This window comes from Hyla sarda, chromosome 6 (assembly GCF_029499605.1).
Source record: "Hyla sarda isolate aHylSar1 chromosome 6, aHylSar1.hap1, whole genome shotgun sequence".
NCBI lineage: Eukaryota > Metazoa > Chordata > Amphibia > Anura > Hylidae > Hyla > Hyla sarda.
Window position 1 is genome coordinate 271,263,316 of NC_079194.1, and position 27,769 is coordinate 271,291,084.

Consider the following 27,769-nt stretch of genomic DNA (forward strand, 5'->3'; position numbering starts at 1 on the left):
CTCCCGCCGTGGAGGCTATGCAGGTCGACCGGTCTCGCCTGACACCCCAAGAGAGGACACGACGCCGCATGGAGAATCTCTGCCTGTACTGTGCTAGTACCGAACACTTCCTGAAGGATTGTCCTATCCGTCCTCCCCGCCTGGAAAGACGTCCGCTGACTCCGCACAAAGGTGAGACAGTCCTTGATGTCTACTCTGCTTCTCCACGTCTTACTGTGCCTGTGCGGATGTCTGCCTCTGCCTTCTCCTTCTCTGCTGTGGCCTTCTTGGACTCTGGATCTGCAGGAAATTTCATCTTAGCCTCTCTCGTCAGCAAGTTCAACATCCCGGTGACCAGTCTCGCCAGACCCCTCTACATCAATTGTGTAAACAATGAAAGATTGGACTGTACTATACGTTTCCGCACGGAGCCCCTTCTAATGTGCATCGGATCTCATCACGAGAGGATTGAACTGTTGGTCCTCCCCAATTGCACTTCTGAAATCCTTCTTGGACTTCCCTGGCTTCAACTCCATTCCCCAATCCTGGATTGGTCCACTGGGGAGATCAAGAGTTGGGGGCCCTCTTGTTCCAAGGACTGCTTAAAACCGGTTCCCAGTAAACCTTGCCGTGTCCCTGTGCTTCCTCATGTAACCGGTCTCCCTAAGGCCTATATGGACTTTGCGGACGTTTTTTGCAAAAAACAAGCTGAGACTCTACCTCCTCACAGGCCTTATGATTGTCCCATTGACCTCCTCCCGGGCACTACTCCACCCCGGGGCAGAATCTATCCTCTGTCCGTCCCAGAGACTCTTGCCATGTCTGAATACGTCCAAGAAAATTTAAAAAAGGGCTTTATCCGTAAATCCTCCTCTCCTGCCGGAGCCGGATTTTTCTTTGTGTCCAAAAAAGATGGCTCTCTACGTCCTTGCATTGACTACCGCGGTCTTAATAAAATCACGGTTAAGAACCGCTACCCCCTACCCCTCATCTCTGAACTCTTTGATCGTCTCCAAGGTGCCCATATTTTTACCAAACTGGACTTAAGAGGTGCTTATAATCTCATCCGCATCAGAGAGGGGGATGAATGGAAAACGGCATTTAACACCAGAGATGGACACTTTGAGTATCTGGTCATGCCCTTTGGTCTATGCAACGCCCCTGCCGTCTTCCAAGACTTTGTTAATGAAATTTTTCGTGATCTACTATACTCCTGTGTTGTTGTATATCTGGACGATATCCTGATTTTTTCTGCCAATCTAGAAGAACACCGCCAGCATGTCCGTATGGTTCTTCAGAGACTTCGTGATAATCAACTCTATGCCAAAATAGAGAAATGTCTGTTTGAATGCCAATCTCTTCCTTTTCTAGGATACTTGGTCTCTGGCCAGGGACTACAAATGGACCCAGATAAACTCTCTGCCGTCTTAGATTGGCCACGCCCCTCCGGACTCCGTGCCATCCAACGTTTTTTGGGGTTCGCCAATTATTACAGGCAATTTATTCCACATTTTTCTACCATTGTGGCTCCTATTGTGGCTTTAACAAAAAAAAATGCCGATCCCAAGTCCTGGCCTCCTCAAGCGGAAGACGCCTTTAAACGACTCAAGTCTGCCTTTTCTTCGGCTCCCGTGCTCTCCAGACCTGACCCATCTAAACCCTTCCTATTGGAGGTTGATGCCTCCTCAGTGGGAGCTGGAGCTGTCCTTCTACAAAAAAACTCTTCCGGGCATGCTGTTACTTGTGGTTTTTTTTCCAGGACCTTCTCTCCGGCGGAGAGGAACTACTCCATCGGGGATCGAGAGCTTCTAGCCATTAAATTAGCACTTGAGGAATGGAGGCATCTGCTGGAGGGATCAAGATTTCCAGTTATTATTTACACCGATCACAAGAACCTCTCCTACCTCCAGTCTGCCCAACGGCTGAATCCTCGTCAGGCCAGGTGGTCTCTGTTCTTTGCCCGATTTAATTTTGAAATTCACTTTCGGCCTGCTGATAAAAACATTAGGGCCGATGCTCTCTCTCGTTCCTCAGATGCCTCTGAAATTGAACTCTCTCCTCAACACATCATTCCTCCTGACTGCCTGATTTCCACTTCTCCAGCCTCCATCAGGCAAACTCCTCCAGGAAAGACCTTTGTTTCTCCACGCCAACGCCTTGGGATCCTCAAATGGGGTCACTCCTCCCATCTCGCAGGTCATGCGGGCATCAAGAAATCTGTGCAACTCATCTCTCGCTTCTATTGGTGGCCGACTCTAGAGACTGATGTGGTGGACTTTGTGCGAGCCTGCACTATCTGTGCCCGGGATAAGACTCCTCGCCAGAAGCCCGCTGGTTTTCTTCATCCTCTACCTGTCCCCGAACAACCTTGGTCTCTGATTGGTATGGATTTTATTACTGACTTACCCCCATCCCATGGCAACACTGTTATTTGGGTGGTCGTTGATCGATTCTCCAAAATGGCACATTTCATCCCTCTTCCTGGCCTTCCTTCAGCGCCTCAGTTGGCTAAACAATTTTTTGTACACATTTTTCGTCTTCACGGGTTGCCTACACAGATCGTCTCGGATAGAGGCGTCCAATTTGTGTCTAAATTCTGGAGGGCTCTCTGTAAACAACTCAAGATTAAATTAAATTTTTCTTCTGCATACCATCCTCAATCCAATGGACAAGTAGAGAGAATTAACCAGATCTTGGGTGACTATTTACGACATTTTGTTTCCTCCCGCCAGGATGACTGGGCAGATCTTCTACCTTGGGCCGAATTCTCGTATAATTTCAGAATCTCTGAATCTTCCTCCAAATCTCCGTTTTTCGTGGTGTACGGCCGTCACCCTCTTCCCCCCCTCCCTACCCCCTTGCCCTCTGGTCTGCCCGCTGTGGATGAAATTTCTCGTGATCTTTCCACCATATGGAAAGAGACCCAAAATTCTCTCTTACAGGCTTCTTCTCGCATGAAGAGATTCGCAGATAAGAAAAGAAGAGCTCCTCCCATTTTTTCCCCTGGAGACAAGGTATGGCTCTCCGCTAAATATGTCCGTTTCCGTGTCCCGAGCTATAAGTTGGGACCACGCTATCTTGGTCCTTTTAAAGTTTTGTGTCAAATTAACCCTGTCTCTTACAAACTTCTTCTTCCTCCTTCTCTTCGTATCCCTAATGCCTTTCACGTCTCTCTTCTTAAACCTCTCATCCTCAACCGTTTTTCTCCTAAATCTGTTCCTCCCACTCCTGTTTCCGGCTCCTCGGACATCTTCTCTGTCAAAGAGATTTTGGCCTCTAAAAAGGTCAGGGGAAGAACTTTTTTTTTAGTGGATTGGGAGGGTTGTGGTCCAGAAGAGAGGTCCTGGGAACCTGAGGACAATATCCTGGACAAAAGTCTGATCCTCAGGTTCTCAGGCCCCAAGAAGAGGGGGAGACCCAAGGGGGGGGGTACTGTTACGCCGAGCGCTCCGGGTCCCCGCTCCTCCCCGGAGCGCTCGCTACACTTCCCTCACTGCAGCGCCCCGGTCGGTTCCACGGACCCGGGGCGCTGCGTTACCACCTCCGGCCGGGATGCGATTCGCGATGCGGGTAGCGCCCGCTCGCGATGCGCACCCCGGCTCCCGTACCTTACTCGCTCCCCGTCAGTTCTGTCCCGGCGCGCGCGGCCCCGCTCCCTAGGGCGCGCGCGCGCCGGGTCTTTGCGATTTAAAGGGCCACTGCACCGCTGATTGGTGCAGTGGTTCCAATTAGTGTTTACACCTGTGCACTTCCCTATATCACCTCACTTCCCCTTCACTCCCTCGCCGGATCTTGTTGCCCTAGTGCCAGTGAAAGCGTTCCTTGTGTGTTCCTTGCCTGTGATTCCAGACCTTCTGCCGTTGCCCCTGACTACGATCCTTGCTGCCTGCCCCGACCTTCTGCTACGTCCGACCTTGCTTCTGTCTACTCCCTTGTACCGCGCCTATCTTCAGCAGCCAGAGAGGTTGAGCCGTTGCTAGGGGATACGACCTGGTCACTACCGCCGCAGCAAGACCATCCCGCTTTGCGGCGGGCTCTGGTGAAAACCAGTAGTGACTTAGAACCGATCCTCTAGCACGGTCCACGCCAATCCCTCTCTGGCACAGAGGATCCACTACCTGCCAGCCGGCATCGTGACAATTTTTAAGTAAAAATGACACTTTGGGGGAGATTTATCAAAACCTGAGCAAAGAAAAAGTTGACCAGTTGCCCATAGCAACCAATCAGATTGCTTTTTCCATTTTGAACAGGCCTTTCCAAAAATGAAAGAAGTGATCTGATTGGTTACTATGGGCAACTGGCCAACTTTTCCTCTGCACAGGTTTTGATAAATCTCCTCCATTATCTTTATTCTGTAGGTCCATACAATTCCAATGATACACAATTTATATTGTTTTTGTTTTATTTTACTTTTAAAACATAACTGTGAATGCTTAAAGGAGTACTCCAGCCAAACTCAACTTATCCTCTATTCACAGGAAAAGGGATAAGTAGCTGATCATGGGGGGTCTGGCCACTGGGACCACCCGGGATCTCCGGAATGGCACCCTTAATTTCTATGGTGCCAATGATGCGCCAGGGCTGTACTCGGGTCTCCTCGGCACTCCCATAGAAATGAATGGATCTGGTGCCATCTATTTCAGTGGTCAGACCCCCCCCCCCCCAATCAGATACTTATCCCCTATTCTGTGGATGGGGGATAAATTAATTTTGGCTGGAGTTTTTTTTTATTATTTTTCCATGTACAGGGCAATATGAGGGCTAATTTTTTGCGCTGTGGTCTGTAGTTTTTATTTCTTCTATTTTTGTTATTGGCCCTCTATTGCTATAGCCTGCCATGTTGTTTCAACAAATGTGCCCAGGTTGTGTTATAACATAAAAAACCTATACTTACCTTCATTGCTCCCCCTTAGCCTTGTTGTCCCACTGCCCAGTCTCCGGTGAACTTCGCTTCCTGGTGATGTAGACAATACGTCACATTGCTGCTTAGCCAATCAATGTGGCATGAGCGGGATTTTCACATGCTGTCTGCAACACCAGGAAGTGAAGTTCACAGAAGATAATAAAATTATATGGAGACAAAATGCAGGAAGTGTAGCCGGGGCAAGCAGGGCTTTGTGCAGTCTCCTGGCTTGTTAATCAGCCTGCTGTGTGACCTGGGAGCATGTCACAGACCCTTAGTGCACAGAGCCCTGCTTGTCCTTTAGTGTACAGAACCCTGCTTGTCCTCAGTATACAGAACCCTGCTTGTCCTCTGTGCACAGAGCCCTGCTTGTCCTCAGTATACAGAGCCCTGCTTGTCCTCAGTATACAGAACTCTGCTTGTCCTCAGTGTGCAGAACCCTGCTTGTCCTCAGTGTACAGAACCCTGCTTGTCCTCACTGTACAGAGCCATGCTAAGTCCTTTAGTGTACAGAGCCCTGCTTGTCCTCAGTGTACAGAGCCCTGCTTGTCCTTTAGTGTACAGAGCCCTGTTTGTCCACAGTGGACAGAGCCCTGCTTGTCCTTTAGTGTACAGAGCCCTGCTTGTCCTCAGTGTACAGAGCCCTGCTTGTCCTCAATGTACAGAACCCTGCTTGTCCTCAGGCACAGAGCCCTGCTTGTCCTCAGTGTACAGAGCCCTTCTTGTCCTCAGTGTACAGAGCCCTGCTTGTCCTCAGTGTACAGAGCCCTGCTTGTCCTCAGTGTACAGAGCCCTGCTTGTCCTCAGTGTACAGAACCCTGCTTGTCCTCAGTGTACAGAACCCTGCTTGTCCTCAGTGCACAGAGCCCTGCTTGTCCTCGGTGTACAGAGCCCTGCTTGTCCTCAGTGTACAGAGTCCTGCTTGTCCTCAGTGTACAGAGCCCTGCTTGTCCTCAGTGTACAGAACCCTGCTTGCCTCAGTGTACAGAACCCTGCTTGTCCTCAGTGCACAGAGCCCTGCTTGTCCTCAGTGTACAGAGCCCTGCTTGTCCTCAGTGTACAGAACCCTGCTTGTCCTCAGTGTACAGAGCCCTGCTTGTCCTCAGTGTACAGAGCCCTGCTTGTCCTCAGTGTACAAAGCCCTGCTTGTCCTCAGTGCACAGATCCCTGCTTGTCCTCAGTGCACAGATCCCTGCTTGTCCTCAGTGTACAGAACCCTGCTTGTCCTCAGTGCACAGAACCCTGCTTGTCCTCGGTGCACAGAGCCCTGCTTGTCCTCGGTGTACAGAGTCCTGCTTGTCCTCAGTGTACAGAGCCCTGCTTGTCCTCAGTGTACAGAACCCTGCTTGCCTCAGTGTACAGAACCCTGCTTGTCCTCAGTGCACAGAGCCCTGCTTGTCCTCAGTGTACAGAGCCCTGCTTGTCCTCAGTGTACAGAACCCTGCTTGTCCTCAGTGTACAGAGCCCTGCTTGTCCTCAGTGTACAGAGCCCTGCTTGTCCTCAGTGTACAAAGCCCTGCTTGTCCTCAGTGCACAGATCCCTGCTTGTCCTCAGTGTACAGAGCCCTTCTTGTCCTCAGTGTACAGAGCCCTGCTTGTCCTCAGTGTACAGAACCCTGCTTGTCCTCAGTGCACAGAGCCCTGCTTGTCCTCAGTGTACAGAGCCCTGCTTGTCCTCAGTGTACAGAGTCCTGCTTGTCCTCAGTGTACAGAGCCCTGCTTGTCCTCAGTGTACAGAACCCTGCTTGCCTCAGTGTACAGAACCCTGCTTGTCCTCAGTGCACAGAGCCCTGCTTGTCCTCAGTGTACAGAGCCCTGCTTGTCCTCAGTGTACAGAACCCTGCTTGTCCTCAGTGTACAGAGCCCTGCTTGTCCTCAGTGTACAGAGCCCTGCTTGTCCTCAGTGTACAAAGCCCTGCTTGTCCAAAGTGCACAGATCCCTGCTTGTCCTCAGTGTACAGAGCCCTGCTTGTCCTCAGTGTACAGAACCCTGCTTGTCCTCAGTGTACAGAGCCCTGCTTGTCCTCAGTGTACAGAGCCCTGCTTGTCCTCAGTGTACAAAGCCCTGCTTGTCCTCAGTGCACAGATCCCTGCTTGTCCTCAGTGCACAGATCCCTGCTTGTCCTCAGTGTACAGAACCCTGCTTGTCCTCAGTGCACAGAGCCCTGCTTGTCCTCGGTGTACAGAGCCCTGCTTGTCCTCAGTGTACAGAGTCCTGCTTGTCCTCAGTGTACAGAGCCCTGCTTATCCTCAGTGTACAGAACCCTGCTTGCCTCAGTGTACAGAACCCTGCTTGTCCTCAGTGCACAGAGCCCTGCTTGTCCTCAGTGTACAGAGCCCTGCTTGTCCTCAGTGTACAGAACCCTGCTTGTCCTCAGTGTACAGAGCCCTGCTTGTCCTCAGTGTACAGAGCCCTGCTTGTCCTCAGTGTACAAAGCCCTGCTTGTCCTCAGTGCACAGATCCCTGCTTGTCCTCAGTGCACAGATCCCTGCTTGTCCTCAGTGTACAGAGCCCTGCTTGTCCTCAGTGTACAGAGCCCTGCTTGTCCTCAGTGCACAGAGCTAGTGCTGGGCGATATGACCAAACATGAGTATCACGGTATTTTTCTAAAGTATCACGGTATTTCACAGTATATATATATTTTTTTACATTGAGACTTGCATTGAGGTGGCGTAGCGGAACTAAATGGGCTTTTGGAACTAAATGATCTGAACACTGGGGCAGTGGAGTACCCTTTTAAATAGCTGTAACAAACAACCCTACAGCCTCCAGCTGTTGCAAAACTACAACTTCCAGCATGTTGGACTATATAGTAGTGTATAGTATAGGTCAGTGTTTCCCAACTAGGGGTGCCTCCAGCTGTTGCAAAACTACTACTCCCAGCATGCCCGGACAGCCGTTAGCTGTCCGGGCATGCTGGGAGTTGTAGTTTTGCAACAGCTGGAGGGCCTCAACAGCTGGAGGTCCTACTGTAGGTATAGTATATTATACGGACCCCTGTCCATCCGAGAACCCTGACTCACCTTCCCAGTTGCTGCAGGGACCGTCTGGGCAGGGTGAGCCAGGCCATCCATCCTTCCTGTAGTGTCCGGCGGCATTCCGGGTGGAGGGTGAACCGGTCCGGGCTGTCCTTCTTCTCCGGGGGTCCTCTTCTCCACTCCGGGCAGGCTCCGGCCTAGTAACGCTGCATAGACGCCGCTGCGCAGTGACGTCCGTGCGCGACGCACCTGACGTCACGGCGTCGCGGCGTCTATGCAGCGTACTAGGCCGGAGCCTGCCCGGAGTGGAGAAGAGGACCCCCGGAGAAGGACAGCCCGGACCGGTTCACCCTCCACCCGGAATGCCGCTGGACACTACAGGAAAGATAGATGGCCCGCACCACCCCCATTACGGGTAAGTTTCATTTTTTTTATTGACTCGGAGGGTGGGGGAGGGGCTCGACCGGTATAGCGGTATGGGCAAAAATCCATACCGTGGGAGAAAAAAAAAACGGTATCCGGTCCATACCGGTATACTGCCCAGCACTACACAGGGCCCTGCTTGTCCTCAGTGTACAGAGCCCTGCTTGTCCTCAGTTTACAGAGCCCTGCTTGTCCTCAGTGTACAGAGCCCTGCTTGTCCTTTAGTGTACAGAGCCCTGTTTGTCCACAGTGGACAGAGCCCTGCTTGTCCTTTAGTGTACAGAGCCCTGCTTGTCCTCAGTGTACAGAGCCCTGCTTGTCCTCAATGTACAGAACCCTGCTTGTCCTCAGGCACAGAGCCCTGCTTGTCCTCAGTGTACAGAGCCCTTCTTGTCCTCAGTGTACAGAGCCCTGCTTGTCCTCAGTGTACAGAGCCCTGCTTGTCCTCAGTGTACAGAGCCCTGCTTGTCCTCAGTGTACAGAACCCTGCTTGTCCTCAGTGTACAGAACCCTGCTTGTCCTCAGTGCACAGAGCCCTGCTTGTCCTCGGTGTACAGAGCCCTGCTTGTCCTCAGTGTACAGAGTCCTGCTTGTCCTCAGTGTACAGAGCCCTGCTTGTCCTCAGTGTACAGAACCCTGCTTGCCTCAGTGTACAGAACCCTGCTTGTCCTCAGTGCACAGAGCCCTGCTTGTCCTCAGTGTACAGAGCCCTGCTTGTCCTCAGTGTACAAAGCCCTGCTTGTCCTCAGTGCACAGATCCCTGCTTGTCCTCAGTGCACAGATCCCTGCTTGTCCTCAGTGTACAGAACCCTGCTTGTCCTCAGTGCACAGAACCCTGCTTGTCCTCGGTGCACAGAGCCCTGCTTGTCCTCGGTGTACAGAGTCCTGCTTGTCCTCAGTGTACAGAGCCCTGCTTGTCCTCAGTGTACAGAACCCTGCTTGCCTCAGTGTACAGAACCCTGCTTGTCCTCAGTGCACAGAGCCCTGCTTGTCCTCAGTGTACAGAGCCCTGCTTGTCCTCAGTGTACAGAACCCTGCTTGTCCTCAGTGTACAGAGCCCTGCTTGTCCTCAGTGTACAGAGCCCTGCTTGTCCTCAGTGTACAAAGCCCTGCTTGTCCTCAGTGCACAGATCCCTGCTTGTCCTCAGTGTACAGAGCCCTTCTTGTCCTCAGTGTACAGAGCCCTGCTTGTCCTCAGTGTACAGAACCCTGCTTGTCCTCAGTGCACAGAGCCCTGCTTGTCCTCAGTGTACAGAGCCCTGCTTGTCCTCAGTGTACAGAGTCCTGCTTGTCCTCAGTGTACAGAGCCCTGCTTGTCCTCAGTGTACAGAACCCTGCTTGCCTCAGTGTACAGAACCCTGCTTGTCCTCAGTGCACAGAGCCCTGCTTGTCCTCAGTGTACAGAGCCCTGCTTGTCCTCAGTGTACAGAACCCTGCTTGTCCTCAGTGTACAGAGCCCTGCTTGTCCTCAGTGTACAGAGCCCTGCTTGTCCTCAGTGTACAAAGCCCTGCTTGTCCAAAGTGCACAGATCCCTGCTTGTCCTCAGTGTACAGAGCCCTGCTTGTCCTCAGTGTACAGAACCCTGCTTGTCCTCAGTGTACAGAGCCCTGCTTGTCCTCAGTGTACAGAGCCCTGCTTGTCCTCAGTGTACAAAGCCCTGCTTGTCCTCAGTGCACAGATCCCTGCTTGTCCTCAGTGCACAGATCCCTGCTTGTCCTCAGTGTACAGAACCCTGCTTGTCCTCAGTGCACAGAGCCCTGCTTGTCCTCGGTGTACAGAGCCCTGCTTGTCCTCAGTGTACAGAGTCCTGCTTGTCCTCAGTGTACAGAGCCCTGCTTATCCTCAGTGTACAGAACCCTGCTTGCCTCAGTGTACAGAACCCTGCTTGTCCTCAGTGCACAGAGCCCTGCTTGTCCTCAGTGTACAGAGCCCTGCTTGTCCTCAGTGTACAGAACCCTGCTTGTCCTCAGTGTACAGAGCCCTGCTTGTCCTCAGTGTACAGAGCCCTGCTTGTCCTCAGTGTACAAAGCCCTGCTTGTCCTCAGTGCACAGATCCCTGCTTGTCCTCAGTGCACAGATCCCTGCTTGTCCTCAGTGTACAGAGCCCTGCTTGTCCTCAGTGTACAGAGCCCTGCTTGTCCTCAGTGCACAGAGCTAGTGCTGGGCGATATGACCAAACATGAGTATCACGGTATTTTTCTAAAGTATCACGGTATTTCACAGTATATATATATTTTTTTACATTGAGACTTGCATTGAGGTGGCGTAGCGGAACTAAATGGGCTTTTGGAACTAAATGATCTGAACACTGGGGCAGTGGAGTACCCTTTTAAATAGCTGTAACAAACAACCCTACAGCCTCCAGCTGTTGCAAAACTACAACTTCCAGCATGTTGGACTATATAGTAGTGTATAGTATAGGTCAGTGTTTCCCAACTAGGGGTGCCTCCAGCTGTTGCAAAACTACTACTCCCAGCATGCCCGGACAGCCGTTAGCTGTCCGGGCATGCTGGGAGTTGTAGTTTTGCAACAGCTGGAGGGCCTCAACAGCTGGAGGTCCTACTGTAGGTATAGTATATTATACGGACCCCTGTCCATCCGAGAACCCTGACTCACCTTCCCAGTTGCTGCAGGGACCGTCTGGGCAGGGTGAGCCAGGCCATCCATCCTTCCTGTAGTGTCCGGCGGCATTCCGGGTGGAGGGTGAACCGGTCCGGGCTGTCCTTCTTCTCCGGGGGTCCTCTTCTCCACTCCGGGCAGGCTCCGGCCTAGTAACGCTGCATAGACGCCGCTGCGCAGTGACGTCCGTGCGCGACGCACCTGACGTCACGGCGTCGCGGCGTCTATGCAGCGTACTAGGCCGGAGCCTGCCCGGAGTGGAGAAGAGGACCCCCGGAGAAGGACAGCCCGGACCGGTTCACCCTCCACCCGGAATGCCGCTGGACACTACAGGAAAGATAGATGGCCCGCACCACCCCCATTACGGGTAAGTTTCATTTTTTTTATTGACTCGGAGGGTGGGGGAGGGGCTCGACCGGTATAGCGGTATGGGCAAAAATCCATACCGTGGGAGAAAAAAAAAACGGTATCCGGTCCATACCGGTATACTGCCCAGCACTACACAGGGCCCTGCTTGTCCTCAGTGTACAGAGCCCTGCTTGTCCTCAGTTTACAGAGCCCTGCTTGTCCTCAGTGTACAGAGCCCTGCTTGTCCTCAGTGCACAGAGCCCTGCTTGTCCTCGGTGTACAGAGCCCTGCTTGTCCTCGTGGAAAAAGAGCCCTGCTTGACCTCGCTGTACAGAGCCCTGCTTGTCCTCAGTATACAGAGCCCTGCTTGTCCTCAGTGTACAGAGCCCTGCTTGTCCTCAGTGTACAGAGCCCTGCTTGTCCTCAGTGTACAGAGCCCTGCTTGTCCTCAGTGTACAGAGCCCTGCTTGTCCTCAGTGTACAGAGCCCTGCTTGTCCTCAGTGCACAGAGCCCTGCTTGTCCTCAGTGCACAGAGCCCTGCTTGTCCTCAGTGCACAGAGCCCTGCTTGTCCTCTGTGTACAGAGCCCTGCTTGTCCTCGGTGTACAGAGCCCTGCTTGTCCTCGGTGTACAGAGCCCTGCTTGTCCTCGGTGTACAGAGCCCTGCTTGTCCTCAGTGTACAGAGCCCTGCTTGTCCTCAGTATACAGAGCCCTGCTTGTCCTCAGTGTACAGAGCCCTGCTTGTCCTTAGTCTACAGAGCCCTGCTTGTCCTCAGTGTACAGTGCCCTGCTTGTCCTCAGTGTACAGAGCCCTGCTTGTCCTCAGTGTACAGAGCCATGCTTGTCCTCAGTGTACAGAGCCCTGCTTGCCCTCAGTGTACAGAGCCCTGCTTGTCCTCAGGCACAGAGTCCTGCTTGTCCTCAGTGTACAGAGCCCTGCTTGTCCTCAGTGTACAGAGCCCTGCTTGTCCTCGGTGTACAGAGTCCTGCTTGTCCTCGGTGTACAGAGCCCTGCTTGTCCTCACTGCACAGAGCCCTGTTTGTCCTCAATGCATAGAACCCTGCTTGTCCTCAGTGCACAGAGCCCTGTTTGTCCTCACTGCATAGAATCCTGCTTGTCCTCAGTGTACAGAACCCTGCTTGTCCTCAGTGCACAGAGCCCTGCTTGTCCTCAGTGCACAAAGCCCTGCTTGTCCTCAGTGTACAGATCCCTGCTTATCCTCAGTGCATAGAGCCCTGCTTATCCTCAGTGTACAGAGCCCTGCTTGTCCTCAGTGTACAGATCCCTGCTTATCCTCAGTGCATAGAGCCCTGCTTGTCCTCAGTGTACAGAACCCTGCTTGTCCTCAGTGTACAGAGCCCTACTTGTCCTCAGTGCACAGAACCCTGCTTGTCCTCAGTGTACAGAGCCCTGCTTGTCCTCAGTGCACAGAGCCCTGCTTGTCCTCAGTGTACAGAGCCCTGCTTGTCCTCAGTGTACAGAGCCCTGCTTGTCCTCAGTGCACAGAACCCTGCTTGTCCTCATTGCACAGAACCCTGCTTGTCCTCAGTGCACAGAACCCTGCTTGTCCTTAGCAGGGCCGCCATCATGGGGGTACAGCCAGTACTCCAGTAAGGGTACAGAGCTCCCAGGAGGCCCAGGCCCCAGCTGCACCCCCCTTCAGCAACCTGCAGCCCCAGTACAGCAGCAGAAGACTGCTGTTTAAAGCGATCTCCTGCTCCCAGGGGCAAACAGAAAAGGCCCACAGCTACCAGAGACATTTTTTCTTAAAACCTGTGGCATGTCATACCTGTAATATCCGCGCTGGGGCCGACACTGCTGACTGGTGCAAGAGCAGAGGAGGAGAGCAGAGAGGACGCCCCTCCCCTCACACTATTGGTGAAGCAGGATCATATGATTAGTTTTTTTCCTGCTCCACCAAAGGCTCTGACACTCAGTGGCCACTGGGACTAGAAAGACTATGCCTAAGGAAGGCATCCATCAATCAAAGTAAGTTACTTTCTGGGGAGAGGGGGGAGTTGGGGGAGTTTGCAATTTGGGGATTAGTGGGAGATAAATAAATATCTCATGCAACAGCTGGAGGCACCTTGATTGAAAAACAATGAGATAGTGACTATTTACCTCCATCTCATTGTTTTTCAACCAGAGCGCCCTCAGCTGTTGCAAAACTACAATCCCCAGCATGTTTTTGGCTGTGTGAGCATGCTGGGAGTTGTAGTTTTGCAACAGCTAGAGGCACCCTATTTGGGAAACACTTTAATATCTAGCTATCTATTTATTTATTCATCTATCATCTGTCTATCCCATATCTATTAATCTCTCATATCTATCTCATATCTATCTATCTCATATCTATCTATCTCCTATCTAGCTATCTCTATCTATCTCTCTCTCATATCTATCTATTTATCTCTCTCATATCTATCTATCTCATATCTATCTCATATCTATCTAGCTATCTATCTATCTCCTATCTATCTATCTATCTATCTATCTATCTCATATCTATCTCTTATCTATCTCTCTCATATCTATCTCTTATCTATCTCTCTCATATCTATCTATGTATCTATCTATCTCATATCTATCTCATATCTATCTATCTATCTATCTATCTCATATCTATCTCTCTTTCATATCTATCTATCTATCTACAGCAATGCAAAAGGGAAGCAGCACCCAAAAGAACACAGAAGTCTGTGCACGCAGAACCAGACCCTGGTCAGTGGGCCATGTGTAGATATAAATTAGTATAAATCCGCAGCACACAGGTCCAAGTTAGTGCAAAAAAAACTTGGTTTTATTCCATACCCAGGTGAAAGTAACAGCGACGTTCCAACCAGCTCTCCTGGTGTTTCTCAAGCTTGAGAAAGACCTGGAGAGCTGGTTGAAACGTCGCTGTTACTTTCACCTGGGTATGGAATAAAACAAGTTTTTTTTGCACTAACTTGGACCTGTGTGCTGCGGATTTAGGCTAGGATTCCACTGAGATTTTTGCCCTGCGATTTTTTTTTGGCTTAAAAGCGCCAGAAAAACTGCCACAGTTTTTCCCTGCGTTTTTGCGTTTTTTTCTCGCGTTTTGACCTTTGTGTGGAATTTGCCTTTTTTGGCCCCTTTGGCGTTTTTTTTTATAAAATAGTTGGGTACCAAAAAAATAAAATAAAATAAAATAAAAAAGGATGCAGTAGGGATGTAAAAATGTATTTAACTAAATGTTTATTTTTTATAACAAAATTTTAATACATTTTTTTATAAAGTGTGTGTGTGTGTTTAACATTTTTTTCTCTTTTGTTTTTTTTTTAAAACATTTTTTATGTAGTACTACTACTCCCAGCATGGAACACACTGTTCCATGATGGGAGTAGTACCTGTACTATAGACATATCGCTCCTAGTGTCAGTCCTGACACCCGATGTGATCGTCCATTATATATAGCAGAGATGTGTAGCGGCTCTATACAGCGCTCACATCTCTGCTCTGTACTCCGGCCAGTGATGTCAATATAACATCACTCATATTTGCCGCCCAGAGTGGGGATTGGCTGGATGGTTGCAGCCAATCACAGCTCTGAGGAAAAATATGAATGAGTGAGTGGCCGGAGTATAGTGCAGAGCAGGGATGCGGGTGCTGTATACAGCCTCTCCATCTCTGCTATAGACAGGATGATCACAGTGGATGTCAGTAGTGATACCCGCTGTGATCTGTTCTTACCTGCAAGTACTACTACTCCTAACATGGTGCACACTGCCTAACATTTCTGACACATGATGCGATCTGTCTATTAATGCAGGTACTACAGCTCCCAGCATGGAGCAGAGTGTACTTCATGTTGGGATTAGTAGGACTTGTAGTTAAGGAAAGATCACAGCGGGTATCACTCCTGACACCTGCTGTGATCCTCCTGTATAATGTGTGGATGCAGTGGCCGCTCTTCTATGGTCCCCTGCACGCCATATATATACACATATTCCTATTTCCCACGAAGTTGTGATTGGCTGGAACCATCTGGACAATCACAACTCTCTGCGGGAAATATGAATATGTGTATATATACGTCAGTGCAGGGGACCATAGAAGAGCGGCCGCATCTATACATTATATAGAAGGATCGCAAAGGGCGATATGTCTATTAGTACAGCTACTACTACTCTCATCATGGAACATTGTGTTCTATGCTGGGAGCACTACCTAAAAAATAAAAAAGTGAAAAACAAACACACACACACTACATTTTTATTATTGTCGGCTACATTTTCAGTGCTTTACCCGCCCACATAAATTGATTCCTGTTTAAAAATGAATAAACATTTCGTAATAAAAAAGCAAAATTCCGTTAGATTCAATTTTTTCCATCACTACTGTATCTTTTTTTTTTTTTTTTTTTTTTAATGGTACCCTACGCAATTTTAATTAAAAAGGTATCTCCATCACTATTTTGGATCGCTAAAGTCCAAAAAAGAATAAGAACCGCATGCAAAAATGCAAAATTTAAAACCAACATGGCGTTTTTCTTGCCTTTTTTGCTCTCCCATAGACTTCTATGGGAGGAAAACGCCACGATTTCAGGGCAAAAAACGACAAACTAGGTTTTGTCATTTTGAAAATCCAGCCTCTGAGCCCGAAATTGCTGAAAAACGCCAAAAGGATTAAAAAAAAAACGCCAAACTGAAAAATGCCAATTGAATCTGGCATTTTGCAGTTAACTATTGACTTGCAGCTAACATCGGGACGCTGCGTTTTTTCACTTCCAGCCTATATTCTAATTTTTATCTATCTATCTATCTCTCTCCTATCTATCTTTCTATCTATCTCTCATATCTATCTATCCCGTATCTATCTCATACCTATCATATCTAAAGAGGCGGGGGGGGGGGGGTTAGGCCTTGAGCCGTGTAAGGGGCCCCAAAAATTCTGATTGCAGCCCTGGTCCTCAGTGTACAGAGCCCTGCTTGTCCTCAGTGTACAGAGCCCTCCTTGTCCCCAGTACATAGAGCCCGGCTTGTCTTTAGTGTACAGAACCCTGCTTGTCCTCAGTATACAGAGCCCTGCTTGTCCTCGGTGCACAGAGCCCTGCTTGTCCTCAGTGCACAGAGCCCAGCTTGTCCTAAGTGTACAGAACCTTCTTGTCCCCAGTGCACAGAGCCCTGCTTGTCCTGAGTTCACAGGACCCTGCTTGTCCTGAGTGTACAGAGCCATTCTTGTCCCCAGTGCACAGAGCCCTGCTTGTCCTGAGTTCACAGGACCCTGCTTGTCCTGAGTGTACAGAGCCTTTCTTGTCCTCAGTGCACAGAACCCTGCTTGTCCTCAGTGCACAGAACCCTGCTTGTCCTCACTGCACAGAGCTGGCACCATAGGGGCTTCCAAAATGGGACATGCCCCCCAAAAACCATTTCAGCAAAATTTGCTTTTCAAAAGCCAAATGTGACTCCTTCTCTTCTCAGCATTGTAGTTTGCCCGCAGAGCATTTTACGTCCTAACATGGGGTATTTCCATGCTCAGAAGAGATGGGGTTACAAATTTTGGGGGGCATTTTGTCCTATTTTCCCTTGTAAAAATTTTAAATTTGAGGGAAAACTAGCATTTTAGTGAAAAAAATAAAATAATTTACACATCCAACTTTAACGAAAAGTCGTCAAATACCTGTGGGGTGTTAAGGCTCACTGGACCCCTTGTTACGTGCCTTGAGGAGTGTAGTTTCCAAAATAGTATGCCATGTGTTTTTTTTTTTTTTTTTTTTGCTGTTCTGGCACCATAGGGGCTTCCTAAATGTGACACGCCCCCCCAAAAACCATTTCAGAAAAACTCACTCTCCAAAATCCCACTGTCGCTCCTTCCCTTCTGAGCTCTCTACAGCGCCCGCCGAACACTTGACATACACATATGAGGTATTTTCTTACTCGAGAGAAATTGGGTTACACATTTTAGGAAGATTTCTCTCCTTTTACCGCTTGTAAAAAAATCAATAACTGGGTCTACAAGAACATTCCAGTGTAAAAAATGAATATTTTGAATTTTCTCCTTCAAATTGCTGCTATTCCTGTGAAACACCTAAAGGGTTAACAAACCTTTTGATTGTCATTTTGAATACTTTGAGGGGTGCAGTTTTTATAATGGGGTCATTTATGGGGTATTTCCAATATGAAAGCTCTTCAAATCCACTTCAAAACTGAACTGGTCCCTGAAAAATCTCGATTTTGAAAATGTTGTGAAAAATTGGAAAATTGATGCTATACTTTGAAGCCCTCTGATGTCTTCCAAAAGTAAAAACATGTCAACTTTATGATGCAGACATAAAGTAGTCATATTGTATATGTGAATCAATATATAATTTATTTGGAATATTCATTTTCCTTATTAGCAGAGAGCTTGAAAGTTCAAAAAAATGCAAAATTTTCTACTTTTTCATAAAATTTGGGAATTTTTCACCAAGAAATAATGCAAGTATCGACAACATTTTACCACACAAAGTAGAATATGTCACGAAAAAACAATCTCGGAATCAGAATGAAAGGTAAAAGCATCCCAGAGTTATTAATGCTTAAAGTGAAAGTGGTCAGATGTTCAAAAAATGGCCGGGTCCTACAGTGAAAATTGGCTGGGTCCTTAAGGGGTTAATTCATGAATATTAATTTTTCTTCCATTTTAGTTGGACCTCATAATTCCACCCCGTACACATTTCTTTTAAAGATAACAGCACTGTTTATGATCCCCACCATTACATTTTTATATGGGAGTCATATGCAGCATCATCTTTAAGAAAGTTGGGAAGGTTGGTAGAAGATTGGACTTGGTCTCGTACCTTAGTTGTAGCTCCCCATAGTCAGAGTTCCTCCGTGCGGATAGGGCTCTCTTGGTGGGTTAACCCCTAGTCGCCTCATAATGTCTTAAAAAATTTATATAATTAATATATTTTCTAATGGTATGAGTAATGTACAGGACCTTAGGTCATGTGATATTTAATAATTCTGTTCTGCTAAGGTTAAGGACCTTTTGGGTCATGTGACAAGGTCATGTGATGTAACCAGAATCCTTTGTACTAGGACTGACAGGTTTGGGGAACCAATAAGCTTTGATCCTGCCCCTTGAGATACAAGGGCACTGTTAGCCAATAATCGCTCTCTTGTTCCTGCGCTGAAAAAGCAGTAAAAGCTCTGTACAATTCTGCAAGACAATCTAGGACTGAAGCCTACCAATTCCGCACCTTCCTAAACCGTGAGTTTAATCCAACTCCATCCTGCTAATCCTACGTGACTGCTGGACCTAAACATACCCCTAAATCCAGTAGAACAGCGTATAGAAAGGAATCAAAGCTTATTCCTACAAAGTCCTAGCCAACCTGCGAGGAGCCTAAATCCCGGTCCTCTTGTAAAGACTGTTGTTAATTGCATCCTGCATAAAATCTGCAGTAAAGTTATTTTAAGTTTATTACAATTCTTTATTCCTCCCTATCGTTTCTGGGACGGGTGGCGGTAGGATATATGACCCCTCACCCTGGCGTCATGTCATTCAAAGATTAATGCTAGACCCTGCAACTCTACTCAGCATCACCCCTGTTCATGCTACACCCCCCAAGCTACCACAATTGTTTATTACTAACTTCACTTTATGAGGAGCAGGAGATAGTGGCAGCTGCTGGATGAGGCAGGGGTGTGTGTAAGGGGCAGTTTCACTGTTTAACCACTCTTCTACAAAAGGAGAGCAGACAGCTTCAGTGTTCACGCTAGCAGGCCGCGTCACCCGCTGAAGCACTAGGCTTGCAATTAAGAAAGTGTTTTTTTTTTTATTATTGTATATAATACATCAACATTACAGAACATAACAGACTATGCATTTCAGGTCTAGAAATTTTAAGTCATGGCATAAAAAAGTAGTACAAAAACAGATTTAACCCCTTAAGGACCAAGGACATACCGGTACGTCCTGAGTCCTCTCCCTTACTATAACGCAGGGGCCCCTCATCATAGCGGGTCTGGCCCTAGCAACGGCCGGCACCCGTGGATAATAGCGCACAGCACTGATCGCGGTGCCGCGTGCTATTAACCCTTTAGATGCGGCGTTCAAAGTTGATCGCTGCGTCTAAAGTGAAACTAAAGCGGTTAGCTCAGGGGGCTGTTCGGGAGCGCTGCGACAAAATCGTGACATCCCGAACAGCTGTAGGACACGAGGAGGGTCCCCTTACCTGCCTCCTGGTGTCCGATCGCCGAATGACTGCTCAGTGCCTGAGATCCAGGCAGAATCATTGATCTATGTTATCCCATGGGATAATAAAGATCAATGTAAAAGATCAGTGTGTGCAGTGTTATAGGTCCCTATGGGAGCTATTACATTGCAAAAAAAAAGTGAAAAAAAAAGTTAATAAAGATAATTTAACCCCTTCCCTAATAAAAGTTTGAATCACCCCCCCTTTTCCCATTAAAAAAAACAAAAAAAACTGTGTAAATAAAAATAAACATATATGATATCGCCGCGTGCATAAATGTCCAAATTATAAAAATATATCGTTAATTAAACTGCACGGTCAATGGCATACACGCAACAAAGTCCAAAATAGCGTATTTTTGGTCACTTTTTATATCATGAAAAAATTTATAAAAAGCGATCAAAAAGTCTGATCAATACAAAAATGTCACCGCTAAAAACTTCAGATCACGATGCAATACCACCCCGTACGCGGAAAAATAAAAAAGTTATAAGGGCCAGAAGATGACAATTTTAGATGTATAAATTTTCCTGCATGTGGCTGTGATTTTTTCCAGAAGTACAACAAAATCAAACCTATATAAGTAGGGTATAATTTTAATCGTATGGACCTACAGAATAAAGATAAGGTGTCATCGTTACCGAAAAATGTACTGTGTAGAAACAGAAGCCCCCTAGATTAACAAAATGGCGTTTTTTCTTCAATTTTGTCGCACAATGATATTTTTTCGTTTTGACGTTGATTTTTGGGTAAAATGATTGATATCATTACAAATTAAAAGTGGTGGCGCAAAAAATAAGCCATCATATGGATTTTTAGGTGCAAAATTGAAAGGGTTATGATTTTTAAAAGGTAGGGAGGAGAAAACGAAAGTGCAAAAACGGAAAAACGCTCGGTCCTTAAAGGGTTAAATAGTGTGCATATGACCCACGTGCCAGTTACCTCACTTCCATTCAAAGAAACCATGAGAAGATATAAAATGGAATCTCCCCTATAAGAACCCTACATATAGGGTATAGAACAGATACCAAACCAAACTTTAAATGGGACCTCTCGTTAAAAAATGTTTTGCTATTGCACTCCTTATGGTAAATAAAAAATATTTCTAATGTAAAAAATTAGGTTTTCTATGTTTTATTTGTGTTTTAAAAAGCTAACACGCTAGAGAGAGTGTGATGGTGCAAGGGTTAAAGCCGCCAGACCTCTGGGTATCCACTACAAGTCCCAGCAAGTCACCAAATTAACCCTTAGATAAACATGTTTTCACCAGAGCTGCCTTCAGAAAGGTGAGCTCATATATTTAGAGATCAAAGACCAGAGCTGATTAATTAAACATTTAATCTGATAAAAGGTATCACAGTCAGGGCCGGACTGGGGATATAAACCCCTGGGAATATTTGCATACCAGCCCCCCAGCATTGCGTCATTGTGGCAGCTAGCGGCCGCAGGAAAGGGACAGGGAAGCCTGGCATTTGATTTGCCAGGTTTCAGTAGCAAGACTCCACACAAGGGGTGCCCTTGTACGCAGCTACACCATAAAAGAGGGAAACCTGGTAAATCCAATTCTAGGCTTCCTCTACAAGAGGGAAGCCCGGCATTTCATTTGCCAGGCTTCTGTCTCCATCATGTTGCAGGCTTGATGCTGTGCACTTTAACTCATACTTTAAGTCAAAGGGTACAGTCTCAAATGTGCAACATGACAGACTTAGGCTACCTGCAGACTGCTGTCGGACTCCATCTGAATGGCGGGAGTTTATCAGTACTATTTTTCTTTCTCTGTTATATTCCACTAAACTACTAGATCCCTGATGGACCCCATTCAAGTGAATGAAGTCCGTCGGCACCGGCTGTTTCAGTGCAAGAAAAACAAGTGCTGACCGGGATGGATGCCAACGGCAGTGTGAAAGCACCCTTAATAATAAAAGGGTGCAGTGAGTCTGTGAGGGACTGGGTACAAAGGGGGGAGAGTTATCAGCACTTGTGCAGAGGAAAAGTTGATAAGGCAACAATTTAGACCATAGGTGTGCACATATGGGTGGCTTCCCTATGTCTCATTCAGGGCTCCTCACCTGAACCAAAGTCCAATATAGAAAAAAGAGACATACTCTGGGAATTGCAACAATGTTCACTTTTATCTCACTTATTCATAAAGTTATTACAACAGAGAAATGAACATAATCACCCAGTACAAAATCCAATGCAGAGATCCTCTCAGCGCGGTGTCTTAAGAGCGATTCATCCTGAGCTTGCTGTTGCAGGATGGTTCACTCCTGGCCGCATGGAGACGCTGATCCCAAGGGCATGGATGAGCTCGCTGGCGTGCGAGCAGCTGGAGGAACATTTCAGGAGTCCCCTCCCTTTCTCAACCTAACTTCCGTGAACCCATCACCTTCTACTAATACAGGTGAATTCTCATGAGATTTCATTTCTATATAAAATAGTACAAAACATATACCAATAAACATACATATAAAAGATTCAGGATAGCAGGGGTATTTCATAAGAACACATTAAAATTACATTGTTCATTAATACCTCTTGGTGTCACAGTATTCAGGTGGTGTACCCAATATACCTCTTTCTGATCTAATTTCCTTTTTATTTCCTCTGGATTCGAACCCTCAATCTCCTCTAATATTAACCACCTCAGCTCACAAGTTTGGTGTTTATTTTCAATAAAATGCCTGGCAAGTCTGGTTTCACCATATTTATCCTAAACTACATTTTCTTTTTCTTCTAACTTTTTCTTATACGTCCTGATGGAACTTCTATGTTCATTTAATCTCTTTAATCATACATCATGTCTGTCCAACATATGACATGCCGCATGGGCATTTTAGCATGTAGATGACCTGTTTGGAATTACAAGTATGAAACCCTTTAAGTTACATTTTATTTCCTTGAGTTGGGTGTGTAACATAATCCCCTTTTATTATACTGCTACAATTTTGACAGGACATACACGGGAATGTCCCTATTTTTTGTGTTTTCAGGAACTTTTGTTTGGACTCTTTTTTCTCTGTGATGTCTGCTCTTATCAAATGATTAGCTATGGATTCATTCTTTCGATAAATGAATCTTGGCTTCTGTTTGAACAAATATCCATATTTTTCATCAGCTTTTAATACACTCCAGTATTTGTTCACTACTCTCCTAATTAACTTTGCATGACCATCATAAGTTGATAAATACGTAAAGCTTCTTTTATTTTCATTCTTCTTACTTCTTTATCTTAAGGCTTCCCTAGGGATCTTATCTACTTCTTCCCCTACTTTTATCACCTCCGTTCTTTCATAACCCCTTTTAACAAATTTCTCAATGATTTTTTCTTTATTTTTTACAAACTCTTCCTCTGTACTACAGATCCTCTTTGCTCTTATTAGTTGACCTTTCGGGATTCCTTTTGGGGGCATGTCCACTCTTTTTATGTAGTAAGTTATTTCTGTCACTTTCTTTTGAAAATAAGGTGGTCTCAAACCTCCCATTTTTAATACTGACCTCTACATCTAAGTAATGAATAGAATTAGCATCATACTCACAAGTAAACTCTATCAATCGATGGCAACCATTCAAATACTGTATATACACCAAGAGATCATCTGTTGTACCTGTCCATAAAACAAAACAGTCATCCACATATCTCAGCCATTTTTTCACATATTTAGACAATGGATGTGCTGGAACAAATTTATTCTCAAAGCTATTCATAAAGATATTTGCTAAACTTGGTGCGACAGGGCACCCCATCGAAGTCCCCTGTTGTTGCAAAAAGAATCCTGTCCAAACCTAAAGTAATTTTTATACAATATAAGTTCCAGCAGATCCATTATAAATCTTATTTGCGCATTATCCAGCGTATTATCTTTAAGCAATTCTTCCTTAATTACTAACATCCCTTCATCTGACGGAATGTTAGTGTACAGACTCTTGATGTCAAGTGTACACAAAAGCATCGTTCCTTCTATATTTACATCTGTAACATGGTCTAGAAATTCATTTGTATCTTGTAAACAATTTGGCAATTTTTTCTAAATTTTCTGTAAAAATGTATCCACATATACCGCCAAAGGGTATAGGACTGAGTCGACCCCCGAGACGATCGGTCGTCCCTGGGGTCGACTCATGTCCTTGTGGATCTTGGGTAGCAAATACATTAAAGGAACCCGGGGACATTTATTAATCAGCGTTTCTTTGACTTCACCCGAGATTATACCTTGATGAAAAGCTTCCTCTATCACATTATCAACCTCTTTCTTGATCTCTCTGGTTGGGTCATTTTGCAATCTCTTATAAACATTATCGACATTTAGTTGACTGAATGCCTCAGACATATAAAGTCCTCTATCCTGCACAACCGTCGCTCCACCTTTATCCACTTTCTTCAGTATAATAGCGGTATCATTCTTTAATTCATATAGAGCGTTTTTTTCCTCTTTTGATAAATTTGGTTTCATTTTAAATTTCTGATTTTCCCACTCATCTGTTATTTCTTTAATAACTACCTTTTGAAAAGTATCCAAAGTGTTGCAGATTACATTCGGATCAATGCACTTCTTTTTTTAAGTTTATTTCTCAACACATCGGATACATTACCCTCCTTTTCTTTATCCTTATCACCAAAGTGCATTTTCAACCGAATGAGCCTGCAAAACTTATAGAAATCTACCATAAAATCAAATTTCCTCAGATCTTCAGAGGGCACAAATCCAAGTCCTTTATTAATAACCTTTTGTTGGGCTTCGGTTAATTCTACAGATGAAATATTAACTAATAGCTCACCGTTTTCAGATATCGCTTTTTGTTGCGAGCCCTTGTATATACTCCCTCTGTATTCCCGGTATCTCTTTTTTCTTTTCTATCTCTTTTTTATGGATCTGCTGGAACTTATATTGTATAAAAATTACTTTAGGTTTGGACAGGATTCTTTTTGCAACAACAGGGGACTTCGATGGGGTGCCCTGTCGCACAAAGTTTAGCAAATATCTTTATGAATAGCTTTGAGAATAAATTTGTTCCAGCACATCCATTGTCTAAATATGTTAAAAAATGGCTGAGATATGTGGATGACTGTTTTGTTTTATGGACAGGTACAAAAGATGATCTCTTGGTGTATATACAGTATTTGAATGGTTGCCATCTATTGATAGAGTTTACTTGTGAGTATGATGCTAATTCTATTCATTACTTAGATGTAGAGGTCAGTATTAAAAATGGGAGGTTTGAGACCACCTTATTTTCAAAAGAAAGTGACAGAAATAACTTACTACATAAAAAGAGTGGACATGCCCCCAAAACATTTAAAGGAATCCCGAAAGGTCAACTAATAAGAGCAAAGAGGATCTGTAGTACAGAGGAAGAGTTTGTTGAAAGGGGTTATGAAAGAACGGAGGTGATAAAAGTAGGGGAAGAAGTAGATAAGATCCCTAGGGAAGCCTTAAGATAAAGAAGTAAGAAGAATGAAAATAAAAGAAGCTTTACGTATTTATCAACTTATGATGGTCATGCAAAGTTAATTAGGAGAGTAGTGAACAAATACTGGAGTGTATTAAAAGCTGATGAAAAATATGGATATTTGTTCAAACAGAAGCCAAGATTCATTTATCGAAAGAATGAATCCATAGCTAATCATTTGATAAGAGCAGACATCACAGAGAAAAAAGAGTCCAAACAAAAGTTCCTGAAAACACAAAAAATAGGGACATTCCCGTGTATGTCCTGTCAAAATTGTAGCAGTATTATAAAAGGGGATTATGTTACACACCCAACTCAAGGAAATAAAATGTAACTTAAAGGGTTTCATACTTGTAATTCCAAACAGGTCATCTACATGCTAAAATGCCCATGCGGCATGTCATATGTTGGACAGACATGCCGTATGATTAAAGAGATTAAATGAACATAGAAGTTCCATCAGGACGTATAAGAAAAAGTTAGAAGAAAAAGAAAATGTAGTTTAGGATAAATATGGTGAAACCAGACTTGCCAGGCATTTTATTGAAAATAAACACCAAACTTGTGAGCTGAGGTGGTTAATATTAGAGGAGATTGAGGGTTCGAATCCAGAGGAAATAAAAAGGAAATTGGATCAGAAAGAGGTATATTGGGTACACCACCTGAATACTGTGACACCAAGAGGTATTAATGAACAATGTAATTTTAATGTGTTGTTATGAAATACCCCTGCTATCCTGAATCTTTTATATGTATGTTTATTGGTATATGTTTTGTACTATTTTATATAGAAATGAAATCTCGCTAGAATTCACCTGTATTAGTAGAAGGTGATGGGTTCTAGTGTTGAGCGGCATAGGCCATATTCGAATTCGCGAATATTCTCGAATATATGGACGAATATTCGTCATATATTCGCGAATATTCGCATATTCGTTATATTCTCGTTTTATTTTCGCATATGCGAATATTCACGTATGCGAAAATTAGCATATGTGAATATTAGCAAATACAAAATTAGCACACGCGCAAATTCGCATATGCGAATATTCGTACGCCAGTCTCACACAGTAGTATTACAGCCTTCTTTACACCACACAAGCTGGAAGCAGAGAGGGGTGATCACTGTGATGTGTACTGTGAAGAAAAAATAAAAAATAAAAAAAATAAAAAACGAATATTCGTAATAACGAATATATAGCGCTATATTCGCGAAATTCGCGAATTCGCGAATATGCGATATTCGCGAATAATATTCGAATTGCGAATATTCGCGAGCAACACTAATGGGTTCATGGAAGTTAGGTTGAGAAAGGAAGGGGACTCCTGAAACGTTCCTCCAGCTGCTCGCACGCCAGCGATCTCTTCCATACCCTCGGGATCAGTGTCTCAAGGGACTGGCGCAAGGCGAATGTGGTGCCAATCTTCAAGAAGGGCTCTAGGTCTTCGCCAGGCAATTATAGACCGGTAAGTTTAACGTGCATTGTGGGTAAATTGTTTGAAGGACTTATAAGGGATTACATACAGGAATACATAGTGGATAATTGTATTATAAGTGATAGCCAGCATGGGTTTACTAAGGATAGAAGTTGTCAAACCAATCTAATTTGCTTTTATGAAGAGGTGAGTAGAAGCCTTGACAGAGGAATGGCTGTGGATATAGTGTTTCTGGATTTTGCCAAAGCGTTTGATACTGTCCCTCATAGACGTCTGACAGGTAAGTTAAGGTCTTTGGGTTTGGAAACTTTAGTTTGTAACTGGATTGAACACTGGCTCATGGATCGTACCCAGAGAGTGGTGGTCAATGATTCATACTCTGATTGGTCCCCGGTTGTAAGAGGCGTACCCCAAGGTTCAGTACTGGGACCGCTGTTGTTTAATTTATTTATCAATGATATAGAGGATGGTATTAGCAGCTCTGTTTCTATCTTTGCAGATGACACCAAGCTTTGTAGCACAGTACAGTCTATAGAGGATGTGCATAAGTTACAAGATGACTTGGATAGACTAAGTGTCTGGGCATCCACTTGGCTGTAACAGCAAGCTCAGGATGAATCGCTCTTAAGACACCGTGCTGAGAGGATCTCTGCATTGGATTTTGCACTGGGTGATTATGTTCATTTCTCTGTTGTAATGACTTTATGAATAAGTGAGATAAAAGTGAACATTGTTGCAATTCCCAGAGTATGTCTCTTTTTTCTGTATCAGAGGAAAAGTTGACCAGTTGCCCACAGCAACCAATTAGAATGCTTTCTTTTTTCCCCAGAGGCCTTTATAAAAATTAAACAGACAATCTTATTGGTTACTATGGGCAACTGGTCAACTTTTCTCCTTCATAGGTTTTGATAAATCTCCCTAAAAGTCTCAATAAAGATCAAAAAGCAAGTCCACTGCAGTAGAGCCCTGCATTGGGATTGGGATCCCGCCAGACCCAAAGAAAAACGTGTGGGCGGGAATAAAGCTGCTGTGGGCAGGAGTGGGCAGACAGGTTCCCTTTAACGTTAGTTAAATATATTAAAGTATTAATAGTTAATTAAAAAACAATAAATAAACTGCAAAAAAAAACAACTAATGTGCCCCCTTTCCTAACACAGTAGTAACAGCTGGTTTCCCTTTTCAAGGAACCCCCAGGCCCACATGACAAGTCTCCCTCAGTAACCCTCCCCAAACACACACACACAGAGCAGGATTCCACATCCCAGCCCACCCCCATACACAGAAGGACTCCGTTTCCAAGACCCCCCCCCCCCCCCACACACACACACACAGCAGGACTCCACTTCCCAGCCCCCCCCCCCCCCCCACACACACAGCAGGCCTCCATTTCCAAGCGCAATTGAATGAAGTCCAGCTCGTTCCACCAT

The 27,769-nt window shown here is 45.7% G+C and overlaps 1 protein-coding gene across 2 annotated transcripts in view; it reads right to left on the reverse strand.

The window, feature by feature from the left end:
- Positions 1-18,173, reverse strand: part of LOC130277056 (uncharacterized) — a 98,782-nt gene extending 80,609 nt beyond the window's left edge. The window contains exon 1 of one of the 2 annotated variants that reach the window (XM_056527302.1): positions 18,054-18,173. The gene's annotated coding sequence lies outside the window, so the exon portion shown is untranslated. Of the gene's footprint in view, positions 1-13,043; positions 13,052-18,053 lie in introns of those variants that run through there. The other variant, XM_056527303.1, reaches the window with a different exon arrangement.
- Positions 18,174-27,769: the final 9,596 nt, after the last annotated feature.